Source organism: Rousettus aegyptiacus, unplaced genomic scaffold (genome assembly GCF_014176215.1).
Source record: "Rousettus aegyptiacus isolate mRouAeg1 unplaced genomic scaffold, mRouAeg1.p scaffold_m13_p_3, whole genome shotgun sequence".
NCBI classification, from domain to species: Eukaryota; Metazoa; Chordata; class Mammalia; order Chiroptera; family Pteropodidae; genus Rousettus; species Rousettus aegyptiacus.
In genome coordinates, this window is record NW_023416306.1 from 107589175 (window position 1) to 107599174 (window position 10000).

General features: G+C 42.9%; 2 non-coding genes across 2 annotated transcripts; one reads left to right on the forward strand and one right to left on the reverse strand.

The window, feature by feature from the left end:
* The first annotated feature begins 2137 nt into the window (after positions 1-2137).
* On the forward strand, positions 2138-2228 carry TRNAY-GUA. Its single transcript is given in 2 exon segments — positions 2138-2174; positions 2193-2228. It is a non-coding gene; the product is annotated as a tRNA-Tyr (tRNA).
* A 4289-nt stretch (positions 2229-6517) lies between these two features.
* TRNAL-UAG lies at positions 6518-6599 on the reverse strand. Its single transcript has one exon. It is a non-coding gene; the product is annotated as a tRNA-Leu (tRNA).
* Between the last annotated feature and the right edge of the window lie 3401 nt (positions 6600-10000).

A 10000-nucleotide genomic window follows, 5' to 3' on the forward strand; every position in this document is an offset into this window, starting at 1 on the left:
TTGATACTACATCCCGGCTGAGGTCAAACTACTGCCTTAGCCTGCTTGTCTATGCTATCTCACATCGTTAATGCTCCCTCTGCCCCAAGCTTTGTACAATGAATTTTGTACTGTAGGTCTGGATTTAGAGTATTCCTCTAGGGTGCGAGAAGGTAGCATCGAAGGAGTTGCCTGTTTCCAAAATCCTCTTCTATAGAAGCCTGCATCCGCCTGCTTCTCTATCACCCAGAAGGTGGTGGGTGCAATGGGAACCGAGGGCGTTGTCCTTACTTTGCAGTTCCTAATCTTTGGAGAACGAAGTTTCTGGGCTCCAGCTTGTCTGCCTTGGTCACATAGTCTGCCCAGCGTCGAGCACGGTAGGGGACAAACTCGTTAAATAGCTGTTCAATGGTTGGCTGAATTGGGAGGGCTGAGAACGGAGGAGAGAAAAGGGAAAGAGGAGCGCTCTCCTCCCAATCCTGCTCTGCGTCATCACTTTCTATTTATTCTGAACTTCAGGTTGGGCATTGAGAAGAGTCCCGGAGTCCAAAGAAAGGAAACTGCCTCTCGGACTTCGAATTGTTAGCAGAGTGCGTTAAAGGACCAAGGAAAGAGTCAGTCCCCTTCTAGTCAGCTTCTGCTTCAGGAAACCGGGAGAAATCTCAGGGCCAGATAGGAGGTGCCTGAGCCTGACTCTGCTAAGAGGCCAGGGGGAAGCGTGGATGCCTTCACGTCCTCATTGTTCCTCAATTTCTGAGGGTTCGAGAGGTACGTCCTGTGCTTGGAGAAAGCCGCCTCCCTTTAAAACACAAAACAAAACACAAGCCCATTCTTAGTTTACAAGAGCTGGATCACTTTTATAATAATCAAGCAGACTGGTGACAATGACGCTTATGACAGGTCTTGCATCTTTCTTTTCTGTAAGGCACCCTTATCCTACTCCACTTTACCCCAGGGCTCTGCTTGTGGCCCGGGTGTTGCCTGAGCTCGGTGACTTTTCACGTCCGAGGCTGAGGAGCAGGTACTGTGGGCGCTAGCTTTCCAGTGAAGTACATTACAGTTTGGGCCTGGTCAAGAACGTTTCTTTCTTATGTATAAAGTGATACCTAAAAACAACAACAACAACAACAACAACAACAAACAATTTTTTAAATATTTAATGATTTGTTTCATTGTATTTAGACAGAAATTCTATTTGACTGAAGTTTTAAAATATAAGGTATTCAACATTACATAGAAGCTTGCTGTGTGGCTCTATAGCTCAGGAGTCAGGACGCTGGTCTTAAACCTAGAGTTAGCGAGGTAGAGGTGATCCCTTAATTTCTTCCACATTTACAAAGGTAAGAGCTCTTTATTTTGGTCAACGGTTTGAAACCGTTTTGAATAAAGGAAGCACCGTGTGATCTTTCCAGGAAAATCAAATCTTGGAGATTTGGGACGAAAGATCAAGGAATCGGGGCTTCTATGATCCCGGATAAAAATTTAAGTGTTTGTGTCCTTCGGTAAATAGAGGAAAAAATAGATAACTCAGGTATCTTCGAGAGGACTCCGCTATTTGCGAAAGAGATCAAATTAGCCTCAGTCCACTGATAGTCACGACGCTATCACCACTCCCAGGGGCCACAGGAGCGTGGAGTCCTCCGCACTTTGCTGCCTTGCAGTCTACCTGTCTGGTTCTTCTGTGTTTCTGGAGCGAGAACTAGCTCGCAAATTACTCTAGGGCAGCCTAGTCTCAAGGTGCGACCCAAGCCAGGTGTTTTCTCTTTCTTCTCCCTTTCCTTCTCCCTCTCCCTCTCCCTCTTCCTCTCTTTTCTCCTCCTCCTTCTTTCCTCCTTCTCCTCCTCTTCTTTTTTTTTTTTTTTTAGAGTCAAAAGAAAAGTTTATTAGAAAAGGGGTAACACCCCGCAGACAGTGGTCTCCTCTCAGAGACAGAGTGAGAGAGACAGTGAAAGAGGGACGGTGAGAGAGAGACAGAGTAAAGACACTCTCTCCTCTGCTTCTATCCTCACTTCCTCAGACTCTGAGTCCACATTCTGTGCTCCAGTCTCGACTCCGGAGATTTCTTGAACTTCAACTTGAATTTGAACCTCGAATACAGACAAGCCACTCATTAACTTGCTTATGTACAAAAATCTATAATAAACTTCAAGTTACATACCCTTCGATAGCTCAGCTGGTAGAGCGGAGGACTGTAGAGTGAGGTCCCTACGGACATCCTTAGGTCGCTGGTTCGATTCCGGCTCGAAGGAAGTGCTTATGATTTTGCTGCACTACCCTACACATTTTCCAGAAGGCTTTATTAACCTCCTAATTCAACGACTGTGAGACATTTAATTCCATTCTCAGACAACAAGAGAACAGCTTTTTGCCGACGATGAAAATTAATTTCACCTGTCGTCCTTGTGATCCTACAGATGTGGTTTGGTTTACTAAGGAGATAAGAATTGCTGGCTTTCATTTTATATCTGAATGTTAATTCCAGTCTTTAAGACCAGCTATCATTGACTGAATATTGGCCAACATCCCTCAACCCTAGCTCCGTCCATACACTTTTTCATTATTGCGAATAATTCATACCAGGCAATTTAAGATTTAAAGAGAAACACTGTAGAAAGGCCTGCCCTTGAAAAGAATGTGAACAACAATACGGATAATAAGCAATGCAAAAGACCCAATATGGAAATGTTCTTTCATTAACAAGAAGTACTTAGCAAAAACAAGGGGCAATTATTTCATCACCAAATTATAAAATGTTAATATTTAATGCTGACAAGGATGAAGTGAGGACATTGTTGTAGAATGTCACTACTTTCTGGAGGACAGTTGGGCCTTAAAAATTATAATAAAAAAACTTCAAGAGACATTGTGTTTGATTAATTTTTCTATTTCTACTTTTAGAAATTTATTATTCACATATAAAAACAGAATATATGGCATGCGTGAATCTGTGGGTGATTTGTATTCTTTATACTCACGTATTTTTTAAAAAATATGCCATGTATACACATTAAAAAAACAACAACAATGTTTTAAACTTAGAAAGCGAAGTTAAAAAAAAAAAAAAACCCTGTGCCACTATGGAAGACATTTTGGCACTTTCTTACAAAACTAAACATATTCTTACCATACGATCTTGGAATCATGTTCCTACATACTTACCCAAATGAGCTGAAAACTTATGTCTTTTATAATTGCTAAAACTTGAAAGCAATAAAGATGTTCTTCAATAGGTAACTAGAAAAACAAACTATAGTAAATTCATACAATGGAATATTATTCAGCACTAAGAAAAGATAGCAACTCATAAAATGATATGGAGGAACTTGAAATGCATCTTACTAAGTGAAGAAGCCAATCCGAAAAGGCTATACTGTATGATTCCAAATATATGATATTCTGGAAAAGCCAAACTATGGAGATGGTAAAAAGATCAATGGTTGTGTGGGATAGAGAGGAGGGGGGGGATGTATTGGCAGAGCGCAGATAATTTTTAGGGCAGTAAAACTATTCTGTATGATACTATAATTAGGGATATTTGTTTTTAGATATTTGTCAAAACCCACAGAATGTACAACACAGAGTAAATCCTAATGTAAACTATGGACTTCAGTCGATAATGATTTATCAATGCTTGTTCATTGATTGTAACAAATGTATGACACTAATACAGATGTTGATGGTAGAGAGGCTATGAGGAGAGGAAGGATGAGAGCAGGTATGTAGGAACTCTGTACTTTTCATTCACTTTTGCTGTAAACATAAAACTGCTTGTCTTCATCAGTTCAGGTTGCTATAACAAAAATACCAAAGACTGGGTGGAGGTTAAACCAAACATTTATTTCTCATAGTTCCAGAAGCTGTGAAGTCCAAGATCAAGATACTAGCAGATTCAGTGTCTGATGAGAGCTCATTTCCTATATTGTAGACAGCTGCCTTCTCTCTGTATCCTCACTGGGCTCAGAGAAAAATCTCTCTCATCTTCTTATAAGGGCACTAATCCCACTCATGAGGGCTCTACCCTCATGACCTAATTACTGCCCAAAGGTCCCACCTCCAATACTATTACATTGGGGATTAAATCTTCAACATATGACTCTTTGGAGAGGGGTACATAAAATTTTAGTCCACGGCACTGCTCTAAAAAAAAGGTCTATTAATTAAAACAAAAACAAAAACAACCAAGGACTTAGTAATTTACAGGTTAGTTGAAGAAACAAAATAGATAATGCTGTGCTTCTATATTGATTATATTCCTCAACATGTACAAAATAATATGGGAGCCCATCAGCACATTGAAAAGGGGTGATCAGAATGGAGAGACAAGATTAAACAGAGAGCTGTCTTAAGTTGAACTTTGAGCTAGAATTTGACAGAAATATTGATGGAGTGAGGGTGCTTTTAGATATGTATGTGTGGTGAAATGACAAAAAAAAGTTAGCAAAAGTGACAGATGTATCAGGAGGAGTGGCAGGAAGAGCCCTAGAAAAGAGTGGGGAAGGAGGTATGGCTGCGTGCCGGAGCGTGGCTGGAGGAGTGGCAGAGGATCTCCAGGAGAATTGGAGGAAGGATGAAAAGGGGACAGAGGAAGGATGACAAAAAATGGCCAGAGGAATTAGAGGAGGGGTGTGACAAGGTGATGGAAGGCAGTTTTGGTGGCCACAGAGGTGATTGGGCAGAAAAGGGATGGGGGTGACGTGAGTGAATGGTGATAGAAGCAGTGTCTTTCCATCAAAAAGGAGATGGAATTGACTGGAACTAAGGGCCAGTGAAGGAGCTACAGGTAAAAGAGGCGAAAGAGTAAAACACTGCAAATGAAAACCCTCCAAGGTGGAGCTCTAGAAAACCCAGGAAATGCTAGTGTCATTGATGAATGTGGAGAATGCTGGAAATGGTCTGATTGGGGAGGAGCTGAGTGGGACAGGAGAGGGAGGGGATTTCAGGCTAACTCTCTTTTGGATGGAGATGACGGCCTAATTGGAGACATTCTCTAGGTAGTTGAAAATATACAACTTGAGAGTTCAGGTTTCTGGGAGTCATTAGAAGGAGATGAACAGAAATATAAAAATTAAATGATCTTGGGATAATGCATATAATTAAATTTTAAAAAGAAGGAAAAATAAACATTGAAGAAGACAAAAAGATTGCCCTAGGAAGAAAAGGACAGTGGTATGGGAATACAAAGAAGGAATTTTACAGAAATGTCAGCAACATGCAATTTAGCCAAAGTGTAGAGGCATTTTTCCCCCCATAAGGCACTGGGAACAAAGCAATTTTTTTGAGAAAAATAGGACTTTTTTTTGTGAAGACCTCTGGGGCCCAAGATATTTCTTGAAGGGAAGTGGGTGAAAAGGAAGGGAACTGGTTGTGAGGAGTCATCAAAGTGGAATGGGAGGGGGCCTGAGAGAACATGGAAGAGAATTTTGAACTAGGAGGAAGAAACATTAAAAGGAAGGCAGAATCAAAAAATGGCATGAAAAAATTCCAAGACTTTGTTCTCTGCTCTCTCTCGTTCATTCCTCATGCCACTGCAGGTAAATTCTTTATTTCCTGAGGGAGTTGCTAAGCCAAATCCATGAGTATGACTGTGGGTTACAGGGATTGTAAAGCCTGAAAAGTGAAGCTGGACAACCCTTCTAAGAGAACACTACTAAATAGACCCCAATGGTATCCTCTACCCTTTCCCACACTGAGCTAGATATGCACAGGCATTGCAGTTGGGTGGTTCAGAGAACTAGAGAGTCTCCAAGACAAGTAGATTCAATTGGAAGGGACAGGATTGTGGCTAAGCCAACAACTTCACAGTACACCTTCCGGGGCCTGATGCAGGGAGTCAGCCAAGACTCAGCTTTGAAGTGTTTTGGAATCACAAACCTATCTGCAAATTCAAACTTAAATAACTGTTAACCGTCCCCTTTTGCCTCCTCCCCTTCCTCATGAGGCAATACTGCCTGAGTGAGAGCTTGACCCCTGGTAAGTACTGGCTTCCTTCCTTCCTTCCTTCCTTCCTTCCTTCCTTCCTTCCTTCCTTCCTTCCTTCCTTCCTTCCTTCCTTCCTTCCTTCCATCCATCCATCCATCATATAAAGTAATGTAATTGAAACCAAAATCGGGTCTGTGCAGGTTATTTTGCGAGCTCGAGTGTTGGCGGAGGGCTCAGGTTGCAGCAAGGCCCTTGCTGGGAAGCTTTCCGTGCTGGTTGGTGCCTAAACCAGGTCAAGGGAATGAGGAGATTTGAGCACAGATTTTAGTAGGGGAAGACCGGAAGCTTTCCCCGTTATGCCAGCACAAAAGCGGCGCAACAGATTGAATGAATATAAGGAAAGTCAGGTGCAAAGAGCAAGTCTAAGCAGGGGATGTCAGGAGAGAAACAGAGTTTTAAGCAGAAAGCCAGCGTGACTTGATATACAAAGAAAAAGCCTGTCAAAGGAAACTTTGAAAGGGAGGAAGATTTTAAGAGTCTTTAAGACATACTAACTCTAAAATGCCTTTTCAATTAGAATTTTAGTTTCAGGATTTGTGGGTAAACCAAAACAGACCCCTGGCAGTGGTGGGATTCGAACCCACGCCCCCGAAGAGACTGGAGCCTAAATCCAGCGCCTTAGACCGCTCGGCCACACTACCGCAAACAATAACTCTTATCTCATCCTTAAACTATTTTTTTTCAACATACAGACTCAAAAATTCTGATTTTTTCCCACGGATAGTAGCGTTTCCATTCATTACTAGATATCTGAGCAAACTCGGGGAGAGGAAGAATCATCGCGTTCTCACACATCTGGGAAGTGTGCTAGAAAGCAATGTCCTTGGAAGACTTCTACTTATTCTTTACCTAGGCAATTAGAAGCAGAAAGAAAAATAATCCCACTGGCTACTTATTGCAAGGGATTAGAGAAGGCCGAATAAGGAGCTTCCAGATGTTGGGTCGTTGATCTGTGGCTGTGCATCTCATCCAGAGTGCGAGTAGTGTCGGAGTTCAGATCCAGTATGAGGCGCCCTTTTGTTCACAGATCTAACAGATCTGGCAAACCTGTCACACTATGTTCCAAGGAAACTCCCGGGTCGTCTCCTCCAGCAGGTTCAGTCAGAATGAAGAGGTTGGGTCTAATTGCTGGCCTTCGTGGTGAGTAACTGAGAAAGCACTCTCGGGTAGACAGACGCACACCTGAGCCATTTCCTTTATATATAGGTATCAAAGTGACTCCCAGAGGGAGGTGGCATTCCAACAGCGTCTCCAGCACAGAAAAGGGTGAGTCCCTGGTTTCTCTTGTGTCCTGGCTCCACTAGCTCCATTCTGTTTCTTTCGAAAGGAGTGAAGGGAAAGCTAGGGAAGTTTCAGGAATGATATCCCAGGGTCTCCAGCACCCAAAGCGAGCGCAAAGCCCTGGGTAGATATGTTATTTATATTCTTTGCTGTTCCTGATTGGCCATTTCTGGGTTTCTGGATCCAGAAATTCTTGCAGGAGTCTAATTGAAGTTTACCGACTTAAAATGTCGGCTCCTCCTCTCCGTCTCGATCACTCCGAAAACCACATCCCCCTCTTTCCTGCCCTTGTCCAAGGGCTCTCTGAAGTCTTTCCGCAAGTCCTTAGCGGTGAGGATCGGGGTTGTGGAGAGAGAGACTAAGTTGTTCTTCACTATATCTTCACCGGGCGAATGTCCTGCTAGTTCCCCATCATCGCTGACCAACAGAATTTCTAGAAAACCTTCTGGGAAACAGGGATCAAGGAGTCCGGGATGAATGTACACCGAGGCAGGGAAGCGGGGTCTGAATAAGGCTAGGGTCATCAGGGAAAGGGGCAGACTACTACGGCGCCCCATCAGTACCGCACTCCCGCCAGTCTCCGCTGCCCGCGGGGACACCTCCCCTCCACTTATGACTTCAACTCACGCGGAATCCAGCCCCTCACCCCCTCCCCACCCCGTCAACACCGCGGTGGGGGCTCCCTGGTCGCCCCTCTTCACCCTTCGGTTTCCTCCCTCCAGTCCCAATTCACCCGGGGAGCTCCCCGGGCGGAGCCAGGTGTCCACCCGTAGGCTCCTACTAAGTTCTCTTTCTCCCCAGGAGCTATCGGGGTCAGCAGCCAAGGCCAGCTGGCGCAGCTGTCTCACGGAAAGGTCAAGATGTGGCTTCTATACTTACGTTACTGGAAGCAGAGGGATTCAAATGCTTGGCTCTAGCTCCTTTGGCTGAAGGGTATAACTTCTAAGAGACTTCAGTTGGCGTTTTCACGTTTTTTGAGAATCCTCAGAAAAGAGCAGGCTTATGGCCTTTACTGTATACGCAAGTCTTTGCTACATGCCACAGCACTGGGAAGAGTGATGTTAACCTCAAGTTGAGAACCTAGAAATCATGTGCAACCACTACCTTAGTGTGTAAGATGAAGAGGCATTCGTCCGAAAGAGAAAAGACCCTGGGACTCTAGTACGTGGGAAGTGAACGGGAAGGAAGAGAACAAATATTTAAAATGTCTATTGAACTATTATGCCTAGTATATGTATAATACAGTATATGCCTAGTACTATATGCCCACTATGTGCCTCATACTGAACTATTATGCCAAAGGACTCATGGTCCATGGTCCAGACTTCTTGGGCAACCTCATATGAGGCTTTTGATGAGATCTTCAAACGAGATTATATAGTCACATTTACGTTTGTGTGTGTTAGTGCTAATTTGGTAAACATGCCCATTAAATAAACCACAGTTTCTGTAGCTATGTTTTGACTTCTTTTATAAAATCGGAGATCGTCATAAGATGGAAGTGACCTGAGCCTTTCCTGATCCTTTTTGGTACTAAATCAGGCAATAAAAGGAACCAGTCAACAGGAAAAAACTTGAGGTCATTACAGTAGTGATTCTGAGGTGCTTTATGTTCAGGTTCCCCAAACTGAAAGACTTCAAAGCACTTTCTTATTAGAAGAGAAGGTACCACACTCCAATGTCACTTGTGGAAGTTCCTTTACTAACCCAACCAGTGGGCATAGCTTCTCTTATTCAATCACAGGTGCTTGAGTACTCAGTATCTATCTGCCTTGACCTCACTGGTTCCTTCAGTGGAGGGAGGAGTCTTGGTCTACTCTCTATCACCTGTTGAATTGCACAGGTCAAAGAAGCGTCCTGACATCCGCAAGCCCTGTGCCTCAGATTTCCTAATGGAGTGGTAATACTGCCAAATACTTAATTGTCCAGTAACCTAAACAAATAGATAACCACCCCTTTGGAAAGATGCCTAATACACTTAAATGCAATATATTGTCTGGCACATGCCTATTTCCTTCGGATTCCTTCAGTATTATAGGTTCCAGCATTCCAGAACCTAAATATTGCTGGGGAATTTAATCTTGGATTTCCTGCTCTCCATACTGTATTAACAGTCCAGAAGATGAAAATTTATATACAAGCAGAAAATTTGCTTTAAGTCCTCGACACCCAAAATATAGTCCAGAGACCAGCAGCATCAGCATCTCCTGGTAACTTATTAGAAATGCAGAATGTCAGGCTTATGGAATCAGAATCTTAACAAGCTCCGCAAAGGTTAGTGAATGTTGAGACGTACTCTGTGTTCCAATCTATATACCAAATGCTTTATGTTCAATTTAGGGCATTTGAAAATTCCCACCAGAATCTTTCCGGGTTAACAGAAGTCTTGCACTACATCGTTCCTAGCTCCAGTAGAGAGCCATTCATGTATTGGCCTGAGGCCCCCATCTGCATGTGCTATAAAAATTTTGCTGAAAATTAAATACTAGTAAATAATATCTTCCTTTGATAGATGTATCATATAGCCCTCTCAGCACTTATTAAGCCCCTATTTAAATATTTGGCTCCTATATGGTCTCATATGTTTATCACATTGATCGTTATAGTAATGCAAAGTAATGTGTTGTATTGATACTTACGAATTTTCTGAAGTAAATGTTCAAAAAACATTTCTTGGTTCAAATTTTGGTCAGCTTCTCAATGAGCACACAAGAGTGTTTACAGTGGATTGAGGCACTTAGGGTGAGGCTAGTGGGGAGCA